The sequence below is a fragment of the Schistocerca nitens genome, chromosome 10 (assembly GCF_023898315.1).
Source record: "Schistocerca nitens isolate TAMUIC-IGC-003100 chromosome 10, iqSchNite1.1, whole genome shotgun sequence".
Lineage (NCBI taxonomy): Eukaryota > Metazoa > Arthropoda > Insecta > Orthoptera > Acrididae > Schistocerca > Schistocerca nitens.
Window position 1 is genome coordinate 184,949,552 of NC_064623.1, and position 20,570 is coordinate 184,970,121.

The window sequence follows — 20,570 nt, forward strand, 5'->3', positions numbered from 1 at the left end:
TTAGGTTAGTTAGGTTTAAGTAGTTCTAAGTTCTAGCGGACTGATGACCTTAGAAGTTAAGTCCCATAGTGCTTAGAGCCATTTGAACCATTTGAGTACACCTGAGGCAATGCTGGCTTTACGACTTCTCTTAGAAGAAAGATTAAGGAAAGGCAAACCTACGTTTCTAGCATTTGCAGACTTAGAGAAATCATTTGACACTGTTGACTGGAATACTGTCTTACAAATTCTACAGGTGGCAGGGGTAAAAAACAGGGAGCGAAAGGCTATTTACAATTTGTACAGAAACCAGATGGCAGTTATAAGAGTTGAGGGACATGAAAGGGAAGCAGGGGTTGGGAAGGCAGTGAGACAGGGTTATAGCCTCTCCACGATGTTATTCAATCTGTTGTATTGAGCAAGCAGTAAAGGAAACAAATGAAAAATTCGGAGTAGGTATTAAAATCCTTGGAGAAGAAATAAAAACTTTGAGGTTCGCTGATGAGATTGTAATTCAATCAGAGACAGCAAAGGACTTGGAAGAGCAGTTGAACGGAATGGATGGTGTCTTGAAGGGAGGATATAAGATGAACATCAACAAAAGCAAAACGAGGATGATGGAATGTAGTCGAATTAATGCGGGTGATGCAAAGGGAATTAGATTATGAAAATGAGACACTTTAAATAGTAAAGGAGGTTTTCTATTTGGGGAGCAAAATAACTGATGATGGTCGAAGTAGAGAGGATATCAAATGTAGACTTGCAATGGCAAGGAAACCGTTTCTGAAGAAAAGTAATTTGTTAACATCGAGTATAGATTTAAGTGACAGGAAGTCGTTTCTGAAAATATTTGTATTGAGTGTAGCCATGTATGGAAGTGAAACGTGGACGATAAATAGTTTGGACAAGAAGAGAATAGAAGCTTTCGAAATGTGGTGCTACAGAAGAATGCTGAAGATTAGATGGGTAGATCACATAACTAATGAGGAGGTATTGAATAGAATTGGGCAGAAAGGGAGTTTGTGGCACGACTTGACAAGAAGAAGGGACCAGTTGGTAGGACATGTCTGAGGCATCAAGGGATCACAAATTTAGTATTGAAGGGCAGCGTGGAGGGTAAAAATCGTAGAGGGAGACCGAAAGATAAATACACTAAGCAGATTCAGGAGGATGTAGGTTGCAGTAGGTACTGGGAGATGAAGAAGCTTGCACAGGATAGAGTAGCATGGAGAGCTGCACCAAACCACTCTCAGGACTGAAGACGACAAGAACAACGAGTACAAAGGAAATCGAAGCTTCTGATTACCTGACCAAAATGTGTTTAATATTTCACGTATATTTAGTAAAATCCCGAGCCAACGACCTTGCCGCAGTGGTAACACCGGTTCCCGTCAGATCACCGAAGTTAAGCGCTGTCGGGCTGGGCTAGCACTTGGATAGGTTACCATCCGGTCTGCCGAGCGCTGTTGGCAAGCGGTCTACACTCAGCCCTTGTGAGGCAAACTGAGGAGCTACTTGATTGAGAAGTAGCGGCTCCGGTCTCGTAGCCTGACATACGCCCGGGAGAGCGGTGTGCTGACCACATGCTCCTCCATATCCAGTGATGAGGATGACACGCCGGCCGGTCGGTACCGTTGGGCCTTCCGAGGCCTGGTTCGACCGAGAGGTAAAAACCCTGTGAAATTACAATGAGATGAACACCCTTAGCTGCTTACAGGCGTTGACATACGGGCACAGATGAAAATGTGTGCCCCGACCGGGACTCGAACCCGGGATCTCCTGCTTACATGGCAGACGCTCTATCCAACTGAGCCACCGAGGACACAGAGGATAGCGCGACTGCAGGGATTTATCTCTGGCAAGCCTCCCACGAAACCCACATTCTCAACGTATTGTCCCGCATTACATTCGTAATGCCCCCGCCCATTATACTCATTACTCGCGGCGCGTGGCCACTTCCCGTAAGAGTTTGGGCACTGTTTGTGCATTCGCACAGAAGAAGATGGTCAAATGGCCGGTAAGCCTTATCTAACTATATATATATATATATATATATATATATATATATATATATATATATATATATACTAAGATGGTAAATGTCCGAAAGAACAGATACAATGTTAGTATATAAAAACCGTGAGGTTTACTATGCAAAATCTTAATTCGAAATTAGGGCTTTGCTGAGTCAACCACAGGCGAGCAGTAAGAAATGAAACACAATTTTTCTGAACGCAGGTTAGCTTCATTCGGGATCCCAATACCTCACATTATTTCCATGCAAAAACATATGAAATAGTGACTCACCTGTAAAGGAGACGGCAATAGGACGCTGGTGTGACCTTTCGTTGAGTACTGCTCGAGTATTTGGGGTCCGTACCAGCTCGGATTGAAGGAAGACGTCGAAGCAATCCACAGGCGGCCTGCTAGATTTGTTACCGGTAGGCTGGAACTACACGTAAGTGTATGGAGATGCTTCGGGAGCTCAAATGGGAATCCCTTTAGGGAATAGCGACGTTGTTTCCGAGAAACACTATTGAGAAAATTGAGAGGACCAGCATTTGAAGCTGGCTGCCGAACGATTCTGCTGCCGCCAACGTATATTTCGCCTAAGGACCGTGAAGATAAGGTACGATAAATTAGGGCACATACGGAGGGATACACAGAGTCGTTTTTCCCTCGCTCTCTTTGCGAGTGGTTCAAAATGGTTCAAATGTCTCATAGCACTATGAGACTTAACATATGAGGTCATCAGTTCCCTAGACTTAGAACTACTTAAACCTAACTAACCTAAGTACATCACACAGATCCATGCCCGAGGCAGGATTCGAACCTGCGACCGTAGCAGCCGCGTGGTTTGCGAGTGGAACATGATGGGAAATGACAAGTAGTGGTGCAGGGTACCCTCCGCCACGCACTGTACGGTTACTTGCGGAGTATCTGTGTAGATGTAGACGTAGATATCTCCGTTCAGTGCGGCAGCCTTACGCCACCTTACTGGGAGGGCCTTTATGACGGCATGCCACCACATTAATAACCTGCATTAATAACCTCCGCACCACTCGCGTACTACTTCCTGCGGAGTGCATCATTCGCTGGGCCAAATACATGGACGTCGGAAGGTGCGAAGTCCAGCGTCCCGACTGGTGGACGAGTGTGTCAGCGCTACCAACGGAGACGCCCAGTTGGGAAACGAGGTGCTAGACTGTGATCCACCGACCACCTTGAATGAGAGTGTCCACACGTCCCAACGTTCCAGGGGTCACAACTGTGTACGGTTGGCCGGAGCACAGCAAGTGAAACAGGTCAGCGCGACTTTGTTGTGGTGATGACAGAAGCCACGCCCAACAACTCGCCGTCCTTTTGTCCACTGCCAGAACTCCCTAGACATTCGACGAGCGCCTATGAATACCTGCGGTGCTGTAGTTTTTCACCAGAAGAAACTCGAGCACAGTTCTCTGCTTGGAAGGCGCCTCCGTTACAGACGCCATTTTGAAGGCTACTTATAGCGTCACCTCCTGTGGGAACTTCATGAAACTATAGGCGCTGAAGCGAGAATACTTCACTATGTCCAACGACAAATACCGCATTTTCTCAACCGAAATTGGACGACAAAAATAATGTGTTTCATTTCTTAATGAGCGTCCCAGATATGTTGGTTTTACTGGTTGGTTGGTTTTGGGGAAGGAGACCAGACAGCGAGGTCATCGGTCTCATCGGATTAGGGAAGGACGGGGAAGGACGTCGGCCGTGCCCTTTGAAAGGAACCATCCCGGCATTTGCCTGGAGCGATTTAGGGAAATCACGGAAAACCTAAATCAGGATGGCCGGACGCGGGATTGAACCGTCGTCCTCCCGAATGCGAGTCCAGTGTCTAACCACTGCGCCACCTCGCTCGGTTGTTGGTTTTACTGGATTATCGTTATTCGTCCATCACAAGAAGTCCTTGGGCTCTTTCTCAAGAGTTGTAACCGTATCAGCCAAGCGTCTCCATCCCCCCCCCCCTCCACCAAAAATAGAAAGTGTGTGTGAAATCCTATGGGACTTAACTGCTAAGGCCATCAGTCCCTAAGCTTACACACTTTTTTTAAAGCACTCCGTCTTCAGGCCACGAGTGGCCTACTGGGACCATCCGACTGCCGTGTCATCCTCAGATGAGGATGTGGATAGGAGGGGCATGGGGTCAGCACACCGCTCTCCCGGTCGTTATGATGGTATTCTTGACCGAAGCCGCTACTATTCGGTCGAGTAGCCCCTCGATTGGCATCACGAGGCTGAGTGCACCCCGAAAAATGGCAACAGCACATTGCCGCTCGATGGTCACCCATCCAAGTGCCGGCCACGCCCAACAGCGCTTAACTCCGGTGATCTCGTGGGAACCGGTGTATCCACTGCGGCAAGGCCGTTGCCAAGCTTACACACTACTTAACCTAAATTATCTTAAGGACAAACACACAAACACACACACACCCATGCCCGGGGGAGGACTCGTACCTCCGTCGGGACCAGCCGCACAGTCCGTGACTGCAGCGCCGCAGACCGCTCGGCTAATCCCGCGCGGCTCTCCATCCCAGATCGCTACAATCTCCTCACGTCGTGTTGAAGGAATGTCAAACAGAATCATGAAAAGTTGTTCCAACATAATAAGTAACGAAACTTCCTGGCAGATTAAAAAATGGTTCAAATGGCTCTGAGCACTATGGGACTCAACTGCTGAGGTCATTAGTCCCCTAGAACTTAGAACTAGTTAAACCTAACTAACCTAAGGACATCACGAACATCCATGCCCGAGGCAGGATTCGAACCTGCGACCGTAGTGGTCTTGCGGTTCCAGACTGCAGCGCCTTTAACCGCACGGCCACTTCGGCCGGCTACCTGGCAGATTAAAACTGTGTGTCTGACTGAGACTCGGACTCGAGATCTTTGCCTTTCGCGGGCAAGTGCTCTACCGTCTGAACTACCCAAGCACGACTCACGCCCCGTCCTCGCATCTTTACTTCTGCAGTACCTCGTCTCCTGCTTTCCAAACTTCACAGAAGCTCTCCTGCTAACCTTGCAGAACTAGCACTCCCTGGAGAAAGAATATAGCGGAGACATGGCTTAGCCACAGCCTGGGTTCAAATGGTGCAAATGGCTCTGAGCACTATGGGACTCAACTGCTGTGGTCATAAGTCCCCGAGAACTTAGAACTACTTAAACCTAACTAACCTAAGGACAGCACACAACACCCAGCCATCACGAGGCAGAGAAAATCCCTGACCCCGCCGGGAATCGAACCCGGGAACCCGGGCGTGGGAAGCGAGAACGCTACCGCACGACCACGAGCACAGCCTGGGGGATGTTTCCAGAATGAGATTTTCACTGTGCAGCGGAGTGTGCGCTGATATGAACCTTCCTTTCTTCCGGGAGTGCTAGTTCTGCAAGGTTCGCAGGAGAGCTCATGTGAAGTTTGGAAAGTAGGAGGCGAGGTATTGGCGGAAGTAAAGCTGTGACGACGGGGCGTGAGTCATGCTTGGGTAGCTCAGATGGTAGAGCACTTGAGCGCGAAAGGTAAGGTCCCGAATTCGAGTCTCGATCCGGCACACAGTTTTAATCTCTAAGGAAATTTTCATATCAGCGCACACTCCGCTGCAGAGTGAAAGTCTCATTCTGATGATAAGTAATGTCCTTAATGATAGTTGCAGGGAATTTTTGCAGACAGATTAAAACATACAAATGTTAAATCTCGTCATAATAAAGATATGCTTAAATAATTATCGTCCAGTTTCTTTATTGACATCTTCTTCCACGATATTCGAAGAAGTTATGTACCCAAGAGTGGTCTCACACTTAAGTGGAAACAGCTTACTTAGCATGTGATAGTCTGCATTTCAGAAGCGTTGCTCGACTGAAACTGCTATTTATAGCATCACTTATCAAAGAGTACAAATCTTAAATAATGAAATATCGACAGTTGCTATATTTCTGATCTTTACGAGGCATTTCATTGTGTAAATCATGTTACTCTCTTAGAAAAGCTCAAGTATTATGGAATTTATGCCTTTCACACAACAGGGTTGACTTGTACTTAAAACCAAGTTTGAGCTGAATAATTCAAACAATAACGGAAGGGTAGAAAATTTTAGTTATTGGGGAGAATTGACGAAGGTAGGCCGGCAAGGTTCAATTTTCTGTCCACTCCTACTCCTTATTAATCTGATTGACCTTCACTAAGCAGAAGTGATATTTTTCAGAGAGAAAGCAACAGAATAGATACTAAATCTTATTTTCCAAATAATTATAAGATGGTTCTCAGAAAATGGATTGTTCTTAAATTCTTCAAAAAGAAACACACTACATTCAGTTCTGTACAACAAATAGAGTTATACCAAATGTTGTTATAGCACAAGGGCAGGAGTCAGTAAATGGGATAAATGCTCCAAATTTGTGGTTTACCTATTGATTAAAATTTGAACGGGAAAAAACGTATTACTGACCTTCTTAAGCAATTAAATTCAGCTTCTTTTGCTCTTCATATGGTTGCTAACTTTGGAAACACTCGAGTTAACCTCCTGACATATTTAGCTCATTTCCACTGAATACTGTCTTATGAGATAATTTTCTGGGGTAGCTCGTGAATTAGAGAAAAGTATTGATTGCAAAAAAGCGAGCAGTAAGAATGATATGTGGTGTTCAATCACGGACGTCATGTAGCTGACTCTTCAAGGAGGTGGGCATTTTGAGTGAGCCGTCACAATACATACGAAGGCAGTTCGGAAAGTAAGTTCTGTTCCGATTTTGCTCCGCGGCAATGCTACGCTCACAGTTCTGCTCATGCGCAGAAGTATCTCGAGCTCAAGCAGAGCGAAATAATGTCATTTAGAGCTTGCTGTGTGATGTGAGTCTTTCGTAGTGATTGTTTATAACGGCATCGTCGATTGAAAATCTCGGCGTGTGTGAACTGAGACCTGTGATTCGTTTTCTGAATGCTAAGAAGGTTAAAGAAAGTGATACTCATCGACAAATCCGCGAGGTTTACGGAGAAAATGCAATGAATGCTGTAAGGAAGAGAATGTGGGTCCGACAATTTAAGGAATGGTGTAATTAAGTGCATGACGAAGAACGAAGTGGACGTCCGTGGTTTCTGACCAACTGTTTTGTGCAGTCGATGAACTGATGACGAAAAACCGTAGGTTTACGAGTGGTGCTATTGGTCGTCAACTTCCACAAATTTCAGAAACAGCAATTTACGAGACTGTTAGTGTAAACATGGATTTTCATAAAGTTAGCACACATTGGGTCCTAAATTTTAGCGATTTTAATCTCTTTCTGCATGTGAACTCGTTCACTGGTGATAAGCGATTCAATACGGTGACAAGGCAAAAGAACATGTTACCACATGGTTATAACACAGACGGTGATATTTTGTGACGAAGGAATACACAGAGTTATACCACACTACGAAAAATGCCTAGAAAATTATGCAGGCTATGTTGAAAAGTAGTGTAAATGGTATAGATTTTTGTGGAACAAATTGCTTTCTTTATTTGTATTCGCTTCCTTTTTTACTACCAAACACAACTTACTTTCCGAACTATTTTCGTGTAATCGCTAATGAAATGCGTCATTAATAATCCATCATGAACTGCAAAGAACAGTGATGCCCATATCTACAATACCGGAGGGAAAAGTGGTCTTTATTACGTTACTGAAGTTGTCAGTGACTCAGAAAGGAGTTCAGTATAAAGCGGTAAAAATGATCATTTGCCTAACAACATAAAATATCTGGCGGGTAGCACACCTAGTTTTAAATCTAACTTAAAATCATTTCTCCTAGGAAGTCTTCCTATTCAGTGACAAATTTTACCTTAAAAGTGGTAACCAGAAAATAAATAAAAATAAATAAAAAATCCCTGTTTTTCGGCGTTCATTAATGGTAACACCAATCTTGTACACATAGCCTCTAAAATGACTAGTTACATATCATTTCGATAGAAGAATAGTTCAGATGATCCGTCTAACATGCAACTAACTAACTCGTAGAGTCTGCTCCGGAGGTAGACGGGATACCTTCTTGATTTGCTCCATCCATCCGTTTGCGGCTGTCCCTGCCGGTCTCGTTCCCTCAATCTTTCCTTCCACAATTATTTTCTCAAGGTTTCTCTGACTCTTATCACAATACACCCAAATAACTGGAGAATTTTTTTGTTGAGATGAAAAGAAACGCACCTGGAGATGTTGTTGTTGTGGTCTTCAGTCCTGAGACTGGTTTGATGTAGCTCTCCATGCTATTCTATCCTGTGCGAGCTTCTTCATCTCCCAGTACCTACTGCAGCCTACATCCTTCTGAATCTGCTTAGTGTATTCATTTCTTGGTCTCGCTCTACGATTTTTAACCTCCACGCTGCCCTCCAGTACTAAATTGGTGATCCCTTGATGCCTCAGAACGTGTCCTACCAACCGATCCCTTCTTCTAGTCAAGTTGTGCCACAGACTCCTCTTCTCCCCAATTCTATTCAATACCTCCTCATTAGTTATGTGATCTACCCATCTAATCTTCAGCATTCTTCTGTAGCACCACATTACGAAAGCTTCTATTCTCTTCTTGTCCAAACTATTTATCGTCCATGTTTCACTTCCATACATGGCTACACTCCATACTAATACTTTCAGAAACGACTTCCTGATACTTAAATCTATACTCGATTTTAACAAATTTCTCTTCTTCAGAAACGCTTTCCATGCCATTGCCAGTCTACATTTGATATCCTCTCTACTTCGACCATCATCAGTTATTTTGCTCCCCAAATAGCAAAACTCCTTTACTACTTGAAGTGTCTCATTTCCTAATCTAATTCCCTCAGCATCATCCGACTTAATTCGACTACATTCCATTACTCTCGTTTCGCTTTTGTTGATGTTCATCTTATACCCTCCTTTCAAGACACTGTCTATTCCGTTCAACTGCTCTTCCAAGTCCTTTGCTGTCTCTGACAGAATTACAATGTCATCGGCGAACCTCAAAGTTTTTATTTCTTCTCCATCGATTTTAATACCTACTCTGAACTTTTGTTTTGTTTCCTTTACTGCTTGCTCAATATACAGATTGAATAACATCGTGGACAGGCTACAGCCCTGTCTCACTCCCTTCCCAACCACTGCTTCCCTTTCATGCCACTCGACTCTTATAACTGCCATCTGGTTTCTGTACAAATTGTAGATAGCCTTTCGCTCCCTGTATTGTACCCCTGCCACCTTTAGAATTTGAACGAGAGCATTCCACTCAATATCGTCAAAAGCTTACTCTAAGTCTACAAGTGCTAGAAACGTAGGTTTGTCTTTCCTTAATCTTTCTTCTAAGATAAGTCGTAGGATCAGTATTGCCGCACGTGTTCCAGTATTTCTACGGAATTCAAACTGATCTTCCCCGAGGTCGGCTTCTACCAGTCTTCCCATTCGCCTGTAAAGAATTCGTGTTAGTATTTTGCAGCTGTGGCTTATTAAACTGATAGTTCGGTAATTTTCACATCTGTCAACACCTGCTTTCTTTGAGATTGGAATTATTATATTCTTCTTGAAGTCTGAGGTTATTTCGCCTGTCTCATACATATTGCTCACCAGATAGTAGAGTTTTTTTCAGGACTGGCTCTCCCAAGGCTATCAGTAGTTCCAGTGGAATGTTGTCTACTCCCGGGGCCTTGTTTCGACTTAGGTCGTTCAGTGCTCTGTCAAACTCTTCACGCAGTATCATATCTCCCATTTCATCTTCATCTACAACCGCTTCCATTTCCATAATATTGTCATCCACAACACCGCCCCTGGTCATCAGTCTATTGACTGGTTTGATGCGGCCCGCCACGAATTCCTTTCCTGTGCTAACCTCTTCATCTCAGAGTAGCACTTGCAACCTACGTCCTCAATTATTTGCTTCACGTATTCCAATCTCTGTCTTCCTCTACAGTTTTTGCCCTCTACAGCTCCCTCTAGTACCATGGAAGTCATTCCCTCATGTCTTAGCAGATGTCCTATCATCCTGTCCCTTCTCCTTATCGGTGTTTTCCACATATTCCTTCCCTCTCCGATTCTGCGTAGAACCTCCTCATTCCTTATCAGTCCACATAATTTTCAACATTCGTCTATAGCACCACATCTCAAATGCTTCGATTGTCTTCTGTTGCGGTATTCCCACAGTCCATGTTTCACTACCATACAGTGCTGTACTCCAGACGTACATCCTCAGAAATTTCTTCCTCAAATTAAGGCCGGTATTTGATATTAGTAGACTTCTCTTGGCCAGAAATGCCTTTTTTGCCATAGCGACTCTGCTTTTGATGTCCTCCTTGCTCCGTCCGTCATTGGGTATTTTACTGCCTAGGTAGCAGAATTCCTTAACTTCATTGACTCCGTGACCATCAATCCTGATGTTAAGTTTCTCGCTGTTCTCATTTCTACTACTTCTCATTGCCTTCGTCTTTCTCCGATTTACTCTCAAACCATACTGTGTACTCATTAGACTGTTCATTCCGTTCAGCAGATCATTTAATTCTTCTTCACTTTCACTCAGGATAACAATGTCATCAGCGAATCGTGTCATTGATATCCTTTCACCTTGTATTTTAATTCCACTCCTGAAACTTTCTTTTATTTCCATAATTGCTTCCTCGATGTACAGATTGAAGAGTAGGGGCGAAAGGCCACAGCCTTGTCTTACACCCTTCTTAATACGAGCACTTCGTTCTTCATCGTCCACTCTTATTATTCCCTCTTGGTTGTTGTACATATTGTATATGACCCGTCTCTCCCTATAGCTTACCCCTACTTTTTTCAGAATCTCGAACAGCTTGCACCATTTTATATTGTCGAACGCTTTTTCCAGGTCGACAAATCCTATGAAAGTGTCTTGATTTTTCTTTAGCCTTGCTCCCATTATTAGCCGTAACGTCAGAATTGCCTCTCTCGTCCCTTTACTTTTCCTAAAGCCAAACTGATCGTCACCTAGCACATTCTCAATTTTCTTTTCCATTCTTCTGTATATTATTCTTGTAAGCAGCTTCGATGCATGAGCTGTTAAGTTGATTGTGCGATAATTCTCGTACTTGTCAGCTCTTGCCGTCTTCGGAATTGTGTGGATGATGCTTTTCCGAAAGCCAGATGGTATGTCGCCAGACTCATATATTCTACACACCAACGTGAATACTCGTTTTGTTGCCACTTCACCCAATGATATTAGAAATTCTGATCGAATGTTATCTATCCCTTCTGCCTTATTTGACCGTAAGTCCTCCAAAGCTCTTTTAAATTCCCTATCTCTTCTAAATCGACTCCTGTTTGTTCTTCTATCACATCAGACAAATCTTCACCCTCATAGAGGCTTTCAATGTATTCTTTCCACCTATCTGCTCTCTCCTGTGCATTTAACAGTGGAATTCCCGTTGCACTCTTAATGTTACCACCGTTGCTTTTAATGTCACCAAAGGTTGTTTTTACTTTCCTGTATGCTGAGTCTGTCCTTCCGACAATCATATCTTTTTCGATGTCTTGACATTTTTCCTGCAGCCATTTCGTCTTAGCTTTCCTGCACTTCCTATTTATTTATTTCCTCAGCGACTTGTATTTCTGTATTCCTGATTTTCCCGGAACATGTTTGTACTTCCTCCTTTCGTCAATCAACTGAAGTATTTCTTCTGTTACCCATGGTTTCTTCGCAGCTACCTTCTTTGTACCTATCGCCCCTGTCTAGACTCTCTATATACTCCTTCCACCTTTCTGCTTTCCCTTCTTTGCTTAGAACTTTCTTTCCATCTGAGCTGTTGATAATCATGCAAGTGGTTCTCTTTTCTCCAAAGGAGATAATGACATATTTGTTCTTCTTACGGTCCATTGTATGCGGAGCGTCCTGCAGCAGCATAAAAGCTTGGACGCATCAATATGATGCTTCTCTCTGTCTGTAATGGTCCATGTCGGGCAACCTTAAAAGGTGACGGAGGAGGAGTTTTCCAACAGGCCGGATATTTCTGCTGTTCCTTATCGCCCTGTTCTGCAAAGTCTTGGCGAGTTTCTTCACAGCCACTCACCGTGGCGTGATCCGTCTAGTTATCTTCAGTTTCTAGTAAAAATTAAATGTCCTGCGGCTAGGGCCTCGCGTCACGTAGAACGGTCACCTGATGCAAGATTTTCTAGTTGACGCCACTTCGGCGACTTGCTTGTCGATGGGAATGAGACGATGATAATGACAACACAGCGCCCAGACCCTGAGCGGAGAAAATCTCCGGGAATCGAACCCGGGCCCCATTGGATGTCATTCCACCGCGCTGACCACTCAGCTATCGGGGCGGACCAGTTTCTAGTGTCACAGATGGTTGACCCGAGATAGATGAAAGAATGCACGGTTTCCAGGTCCTGTAATTGACCTATGAGTTGGATCTTAGCTGCTCGACCAATTATCGTGAGTATTTACCCGCCGAGGTTGATGTCTAAGCCATATGGAGGCCTAATGTCCTTTACCTTTATTAGCAGTTCAGTGAATTCGTCTTCGCTGCTGAATATTTGCACCTTGTCATCAGATAATTCGTCCACCAACTGTGATACCTTTAGTCTGACCTTCAAGAGCATTCGTAATGAAGTGTTCTGCATCCGAGGGTCATTCCGTAAGTCATGGTAACTATGGCATATCGTGCGAACGTAATCGCAGTAAATACATTCGAAACCTCGCGGCAAGTACCGAAATCAACCGACACACTGCGATCGCACTTGAGGACGGCTCGGAACTAGCGCCTGAAATATTCAGTGTGGGGTCGGATCTTTCACCACCCACGCTACTCGACAGATATCACTCCATACGACTTTGACCTCATTCCACAAGTGAGGAAATCAGTCTACGGAAGGAGCTTTGCAGTCAGGGTGAATGTCCTCACGGACGCTGATGGCAATTCCAGTGGCATTCGGCGCCTTCCCCATCGCTGGCAACGCTGTGTGTATGCACTGTGGGGACTATTTTGAAGCACAGTAGTGGATTTTGATTCATTTTAGTTCCATTTGTACTCGTTCACAGTAAATTTACACAGATGTGCAATACGTGTGCTTCATTTCAACCATTACCGTGACCTCCTGTACTGTAGTGTTGAGTGGTACTTAAGTAAATAAATTAGTGAAATCAAAGTGAAGTAGAAATTAGAATATAAATGAAAAACTTGGTTTAGTTTAGAGAGTTACATACTGGCAAACAGCGGGCAGAACAGCAGAGCAGAAGAATCAATGACCGTGAAGTCAGCAAGTTCCACATAAGCGGACGCTGTCGATTCAGCCGTCAGGGCATCGCCCGACCGGCCCACGTGTTTCTCAGTTGTCACATGTGAGCAAAGGCCCTCGCCTACATTGCAAGAGCCAATGACCGACGTTCAGAAGATTCTTCGAGAAGCTTTTCAACATGACAGAAGAGGCAATGACCGTGAAGTCGTTCACCTCCAGTAAACTGAAGGGAATAAATACGCGAGATGCAGTGGACCCGACAGACGGAAGAAGAGAAGAGTAGCAGTAGTTTTCAATCAGTTTCGGTGCTGAAGACCGTCATGCAAGAAGAGACTACATCATACACAGACGCACCAAGTCCGCCGCAGTAATGGAATAGCAAGCAGCAGCCTCGGCGCCAGAAGACAGAAGTTAGAAGGTATTTGAAGACTGATTTTTACGTACCTGGGTGACTCGTGAGGACGGGAAGGAGACGGCCTCACATCAGCAGTCACCTGTGAGCTGGGATGAAGATCTGACAGCCGAAGACTGGCAAGCTGGAGTCCGTTGTTCGAGTCCGGGACACTGGCCTTCCCCCGCCGCGCCGCTCCGCTGGCCGACGCAGAACACACGCTGCCGCTTAGAGAAGAGAAACACTGGGACGCCACACCCCAGGTATCATCCGATGCACGACTTCGCTCGCAATAATTAAACGGGCCACCTCGCGCTGCGCGTCTCCAGTCAGCTGGGCGAGACGGCGACACGAGATACACACCGCCACGCGTAATCAGACGCCGCCGCTGCCGCAGCAGAAGGCTTCGCAAACGACACAGCTGCCGCTCTCCGAGCCAGAACATCGAGTAAGGAAACAGTTGTACAAATCTTCAATAAAAGTTATCTTATGTAAAAATGTTTCATTCGACCTCATACCCGAGCCAAGGAAGAACCCACCCTGCCCACATGTTGTTAAGAGAGAAAAATTAATTAATTTACTATTTTCACCCTGACATAATACTTTAGAATCAAATGCCCTTTGCTGAAATGCTCATCCTGACAATTGACTAGCATCAAAAGAGAAAACCCAGTTACATTTAGTATCAGAATTGTTACAGTAGCCATTCAGATACGCACTGCTTTGCCGGTTCAGCGCACATAGCGGAATCTCACGCTGTCGCATTATTGGAAGATATGCCATAGTTTCGATAGCCTGTGGAATGACCCTCGTGGATGTTACACAATTCGGAGGATAGGACACAACCCTGATACCTTTTTAAACGGAGACAGGAGAAACCTGACGTGCTAGTGCTGCTGTTCACAGTGGCGAGGCTATTACTGTAGAGACTTGTGATCCGCGCCGCGGAGTTTGATGGGGCACCGAACACTGCAGGCACCCGCCAGAACGTATCCCACACACTGCTGCCTAAGGGTTTCGGGGTTTGGTTGTTTGGGGCAGGATACCAGACAGCGAGATCTCGGTGTCATCGGATTATAGAGGGATGGGGAAGGAAGTCCGCCGTGCCCTTTCAAGGGAACCATCCCAGCATTTGCCTGGAGAGGCTTAGGGAAATCACAGAAAACCTAAACCTGGATGGTCGGACGGGGGACAGAACCGTCGTCCTCCCGAATGCTATACAGCGTAGGGGTTTTCTGTGATGAAGGAAGCAGACGCGATTTACATTATCTGTCGTATGTTGGAAATTTGTTGACGAGTTCCTTTTCCTTCAACAAAACCTGCTTGTTTCGTGGATACGTGAACCTGAATGCATTCCTTCAAACGCTGGTTCACGATGTTGACTAAAAATTCGCTTGTGTGGGATAAGGAGAGCAATAGTTCCATAGCTGGAACAGTTACGGATTGACCATTTCTTGTCTAGTGGGATGAAGAGTGAAAGTACCTCTTTAATTATCTTTTTCTATTGAACACTGACCTACAAATTTTCCCCTCACAAAGACAACTCAGACTTAACCTATTCATTTATTACCCACAATAAAGAAGCCGAACGCAATCTGACTGCTATACATTGACAACATGACTTCGAAAAATTAACACAAGGGAATGGCCCTGAATTGCAATAAACCCTAACAATAATAAAAATCCAAGAAATATGAAATTAAAGAAATATGAAACTACCTCCAACTCTGTTGATTGCCGAAACGTATTTCAATCACGAATCGCGATAATGGAAACCCAATTCTTCTTCATATGTCACTTATCAGACGGAAAATCTTCATAGCACAAATTACAGTAGTTACAGCAAGAACAACGGCCAGCAAAATAAGAAGATTCTAACTACTACAGTACTATAGACTAACTACTAGGAGGAATATGGTTAGCAAAAGGAAAGATTTTGTTGAGGAACAGACAATGTATTTAGAAAATTTTACCTTATTCATGTGACAGTTCCAAAAATTGTTGTTAATAATTCCACTACACAAACTTTATCAACAACATCCGTCATCATACATTTCCTTGCATATTTTCTTATAAACACATCATTTCATCTCACTTCACATTGCGTGTCCTACCAGCACAGAGTCTCCACTAAAAAAATCATGTCCATATACTTCACTACCCACTCACTAACTGCTAGTTCGTCCAACCACAGAATCTCTTGCGGAGGGTGCAGAACGCTGTCAGAGATGTTAACACAGTCTATAGCGCTGCCAACATACAACAAACAGGCTACCCTCCCCAACACCCCCCCCCCCCCCCCCTCGCCCCGCTCCCATCAAAAGATTTTAAGATTGTTTTGGGCACTGGCCAAGACTAAGTTGTTAAAATTTTTATAATAACATCAAATACTTCCCCCATGAACCATGGACCTTGCCGTTGGTGGGGAGGCTTGCGTGCCTCAGCGATACAGATGGCCGTACCGTAGGTGCAACCACAACGGAGGGGTATCTGTTGAGAGGCCAGACAAACATGTGGTTCCTGAAGAGGGGCAGCAGCCTTTTCAGTAGTTGCAGGGGCAACAGTCTGGATCATTGACTGATCTGGCCTTCTAACATTAACCAAAACGGCCTTGCCGTGCTGGTACTGCGAACGGCTGAAAGCAAGGGGAAACTACAGCCGTAATTTTTCCCGAGGACATGCAGCTTTACTGTATGATTAAATGATGATGGCGTCCTCTTGGGTAAAATATTCCGGAGGTAAAATAGTCCCCCATTCGGATCTCCGGGAGGGGACTACTCAAGAGGACGTCGTTATCAGGAGAAAGAAAACTGGCATTCTACGGATCGGAGCGTGGAATGTCAGATCCCTTAATCGGGCAGGTAGGTTAGAAAATTTAAAAAGGGAAATGGATAGGTTAAAGTTAGATATAGTGGGAATTAGTGAAGTTCGGTGGCAGGAGGAACAAGACTTTTGGTCAGGTGATTACAGGGTTATAAATACAAAATCAAATAGGGGTAATGCAGGAGTAGGTTTAATAATGAATAAAAAAATAGGAGTGCGGGTTAGCTACTACAAACAGCATAGTGAACGCATTATTGTGGCCAAGATAGACACAAAGCCCATGCCTACTACAGTAGTACAAGTTTATATGCCAACTAGCTCTGCAGATGATGAAGAAATTGATGAAATGTATGACGAGATAAAAGAAATTATTCAAGTAGTGAAGGGAGACGAAAATTTAATAGTCATGGGTGACTGGAATTCGTCAGTAGGAAAAGGGAGAGAAGGAAACATAGTAGGTGAATATGGATTGGGGGGAAGAAATGAAAGAGGAAGCCGCCTTGTAGAATTTTGCACAGAGCATAACTTAATCATAGCTAACACTTGGTTCAAGAATCATAAAAGAAGGTTGTATACCTGGAAGAATCCTGGAGATACTAATAGGTATCAGATAGATTATATAATGGTAAGACAGAGATTTAGGAACCAGGTTTTAAATTGTAAGACATTTCCAGGGGCAGATGTGGATTCTGACCACAATCTATTGGTTATGAACTGCAGATTGAAACTGAAGAAACAGCAAAAAGGTGGGAATTTAAGGAGATGGGACCTGGATAAACTGAAAGAACGAGAGGTTGTAGAGAGCGTCAGGGAGAGCATAAGGGAACAATTGACAGGAATGGGGGAAAGAAATACAGTAGAAGAAGAATGGGTAGCTCTGAGGGATGAAGTAGTGAAGGCAGCAGACGATCAAGTAGGTAAAAAGACGAGGGCTAATAGAAATCCTTGGGTAACAGAAGAAATATTGAATTTAATTGATGAAAGGAGAAAATATAAAAATGCAGTAAATGAAGCAGGCAAAAGGGAATACAAACGTCTCAAAAATGAGATCGATAGAAAGTGCAAAATGGCTAAGCAGGGATGGCTAGAGGACAAATGCAAGGATGTAGAGGCTTGTCTCACTAAGGGTAAGATAGATACTGCCTACAGAAAAATTAAAGAGACCTTTGGAGAGAAGAAAACCACTTGTATGAATATCAAGAGCTCAGATGGCAACCCAGTTCTAAGCAAAGAAGGGAAGGCAGAAAGGTGGAAGGAGTATATAGAGGGTTTATACAAGGGCGATGTACTTGAGGACAATATTATGGAAATGGAAGAGGATGTAGATGAAGATGAAATGGGAGATAAGATACTGCGTGGAGAGTTTGACAGAGCACTGAAAGACCTGAGTCGAAACAAGGCCCCGGGAGTAGACAACATTCCATTAGAACTACTGATGGCCTTGGGAGAGCCAGTCATGACAAAACTCTACCATCTGGTGAGCAAGATGTATGAGACAGGCGAAATTCCCTCAGACTTCAAGAAGAATATAATAATTCCATCCCAAAGAAAGCAGGTGTTGACAGATGTGAAAATTACCGAACTATCAGTTTAATAAGTCAAAGCTGCAAAATACTAACACGAATTATTTACAGACGAATGGATAAACTGGTAGAAGCCGACCTCGGGGAAGATCAGGTTGTATTCCGCAGAAGTGTTGGAACACGTGAGGCAAAACTGACCCTACGCTTTCTCTTAGAAAATACATTAAGGAAAGGCAAAGCTACATTTCTCGCATTTGTAGACTTAGAGAAAGCTTTTGACAATGTTGACTGGAATACTCTCTTTCAAATTCTAAAGGTGGCAGGGGTAAAATATAAGGAGCGAAAGGCTATTTACAATTTGTACAGAAACCAGATGGCAGTTATAAGAGTCGAGGGGCAGGAAAGGGAAGCAGTGGCTGGGAAGGGCGTGAGACGGGGTTGTAGCCTCTCCCCGATGTTATTCAATTTGTATATTGACCAAGCAGTAAAGGAAACAAATGAAAAATTCGGTGTAGGTATTAAAGTCCATGGAGAAGAAATAAAAACGTTGAGGTTCGCCAATGACATTGTAATTCTGTCAGAGACAGCAAAGGACTTGGAAGAGCAGTTGAACGGAATGGACAGTGTCCTGAAAGGAGGGTATAAGATGAACATCAACAAAAGGAAAACGAGGATAATGGAATGTAGTCGAATTAAGTCGGGTGATGCTGAGGGAATTAGATTAGGAAATGAGACACTTAAAGTAGTAAAAGAGTTTTGCTATTTAGGGAGTAAAATAACTGATGACGGTAGAAGTAGAGAGGATATAAAATGTAGACTGGCAATGGCAAGGAAATCGTTTCTGAAGAAGAGAAATTTGTTAACATCGAGTATAGATTTAAGTGTCAGGAAGTCGTTCCTGAAAGTATTTGTATGGAGTGTAGCCATGTATGGAAGTGAAACATGGACGATAACCAGTTTGGACAAGAAGAGAATAGAAGCTTTCGAAATGTGGTGCTACAGAAGAATGCTGAAGATGAGGTGGGTAGATCACGTAACTAATGAGGAGGTATTGAATAGGATTGGGGAGAAGTTTGTGGCACAACTTGACTAGAAGAAGGGATCGGTTGGTAGGACATGTTTTGAGGCATCAAGGGATCACAAATTTAGCATTGGAGGGCAGCGTGGAGGGTAAAAATCGTAGAGGGAGACCAAGAGATGAATACACTAAGCAGATTCAGAAGGATGTAGGTTGCAGTAGGTACTGGGAGATGAAGAAGCTTGCACAGGATAGAGTAGCATGGAGAGCTGCATCAAACCAGTCTGAGGACTGAATACCACAACAACAACAGCAACAACATCAAATACAACAGACGCACAGAAAGGTTAAGTAATATGCTGTTGCCCACCTAGCTAGCCATGTTGTCTAATACTCTGCTTCCCAAACAGAAAGGCGTGCCAGTACCCGGCACGAATGTGCCCAATGGTTTAGTGTTGATGTCCGGTGTGCCAGCAAGCCCGTTGATGGTTTTTAAGGCGGTTTTCCATCTGCCTCGGCGAATGCGGGCTGGTTTCTCTTGTTCTGACTCAGTTACACTATATCAGCGATTGCTGCGCAAACACTGTCTCCACGTACGCGTACACAATAATTGCTCTAACATGCAAACGTTTGGGATTACATTCGTCTGGTATAAGACGTTCCCGGGAGAGGAGGGGGAGGAGGAGGGGGGGGGGTCCACTGGGGGCCGAACCGCGCAATAATCCTGGTTTCGGTGTGGGGTGGCGGTGGGGTGGGTGGACTGCTGTGGGGTTGTGAACCACTGAGGGCTACAGCAGGACGAAGCCTCTCCGCCGTTTATAGGTTCGCCGTTTAATACACAATACGCAATACAATATGCTGTTGCTCAATAAGCCAGCCGGAGTGGCCGTGCGGTTCTAGACGCTACAGTCTGGAGCCGAGCGACCGCTACGGTCGCAGGTTCGAATCCTGCCTCGGGCGTGGATATGTGTGACGTCCTTAGGTTAGTCAGGTTTAATTAGTTCTAAGTTCTAGGCGACTGATGACCTCAGAAGTTAAGTCCCATAGTGCTCAGAGCCATTTGAACCATTTGTTGCTCAATAAGTAAACAATCTCGTCACATTCCAGAAGACAGTCCTAATAATGCATTGAAGAGGATAATATAGCAAGTCCATGAGGTACCATTGTGTAAGTATTGGTGCATATTACAACTCCCTGAGGCACCACTTGTGCACTCACTATTTTGTTTTTGCAGTGTCCTCACAACCAGCAATACTGTTAACCAGTGCCTTGCGGAATTATCAACACATGTGCAAGCCATAACACATTCATATAACCTCTGAGATTTGATACATATAGTATGACCAACAGACAAACGTGCACAGTGAAAGGAATCCCTACTATCGATGTAAACCCGTCCAGGCGATAGTAGCGTCGCCTGCGAGGAATTTCTGCTAGTCAGACACTCTCGCGATGTATGTAGCATCAGTGAGCGTGCAGTCGCTGTGTAGAATGGGGAAGCAACATGATCTTTTGAGTCTGACCAAGGGTAGATTGTGATGGCCCGGAGGCTCAGCACTAGCATTTGAGAAACTGCACGACGTGTCGCGTGTTCGACGAGTGCTGTGAC

At 44.4% G+C, this 20,570-nt stretch overlaps 1 protein-coding gene, 1 non-coding gene and 1 pseudogene across 2 annotated transcripts in view; 2 read left to right on the forward strand and 1 right to left on the reverse strand.

Annotated features, from left to right (window-relative positions):
- LOC126210104 (uncharacterized) overlaps positions 1–20,570 on the forward strand; it is a 292,284-nt gene that overhangs the window by 442 nt on the left and 271,272 nt on the right. The gene's annotated exons all lie outside the window — the stretch shown is intronic.
- Positions 1,334–1,451, forward strand: LOC126210958 (5S ribosomal RNA; annotated as a pseudogene).
- On the reverse strand, positions 1,728–1,801 carry Trnat-ugu (transfer RNA threonine (anticodon UGU)). The gene has a single exon. It is a non-coding gene; the product is annotated as a tRNA-Thr (tRNA).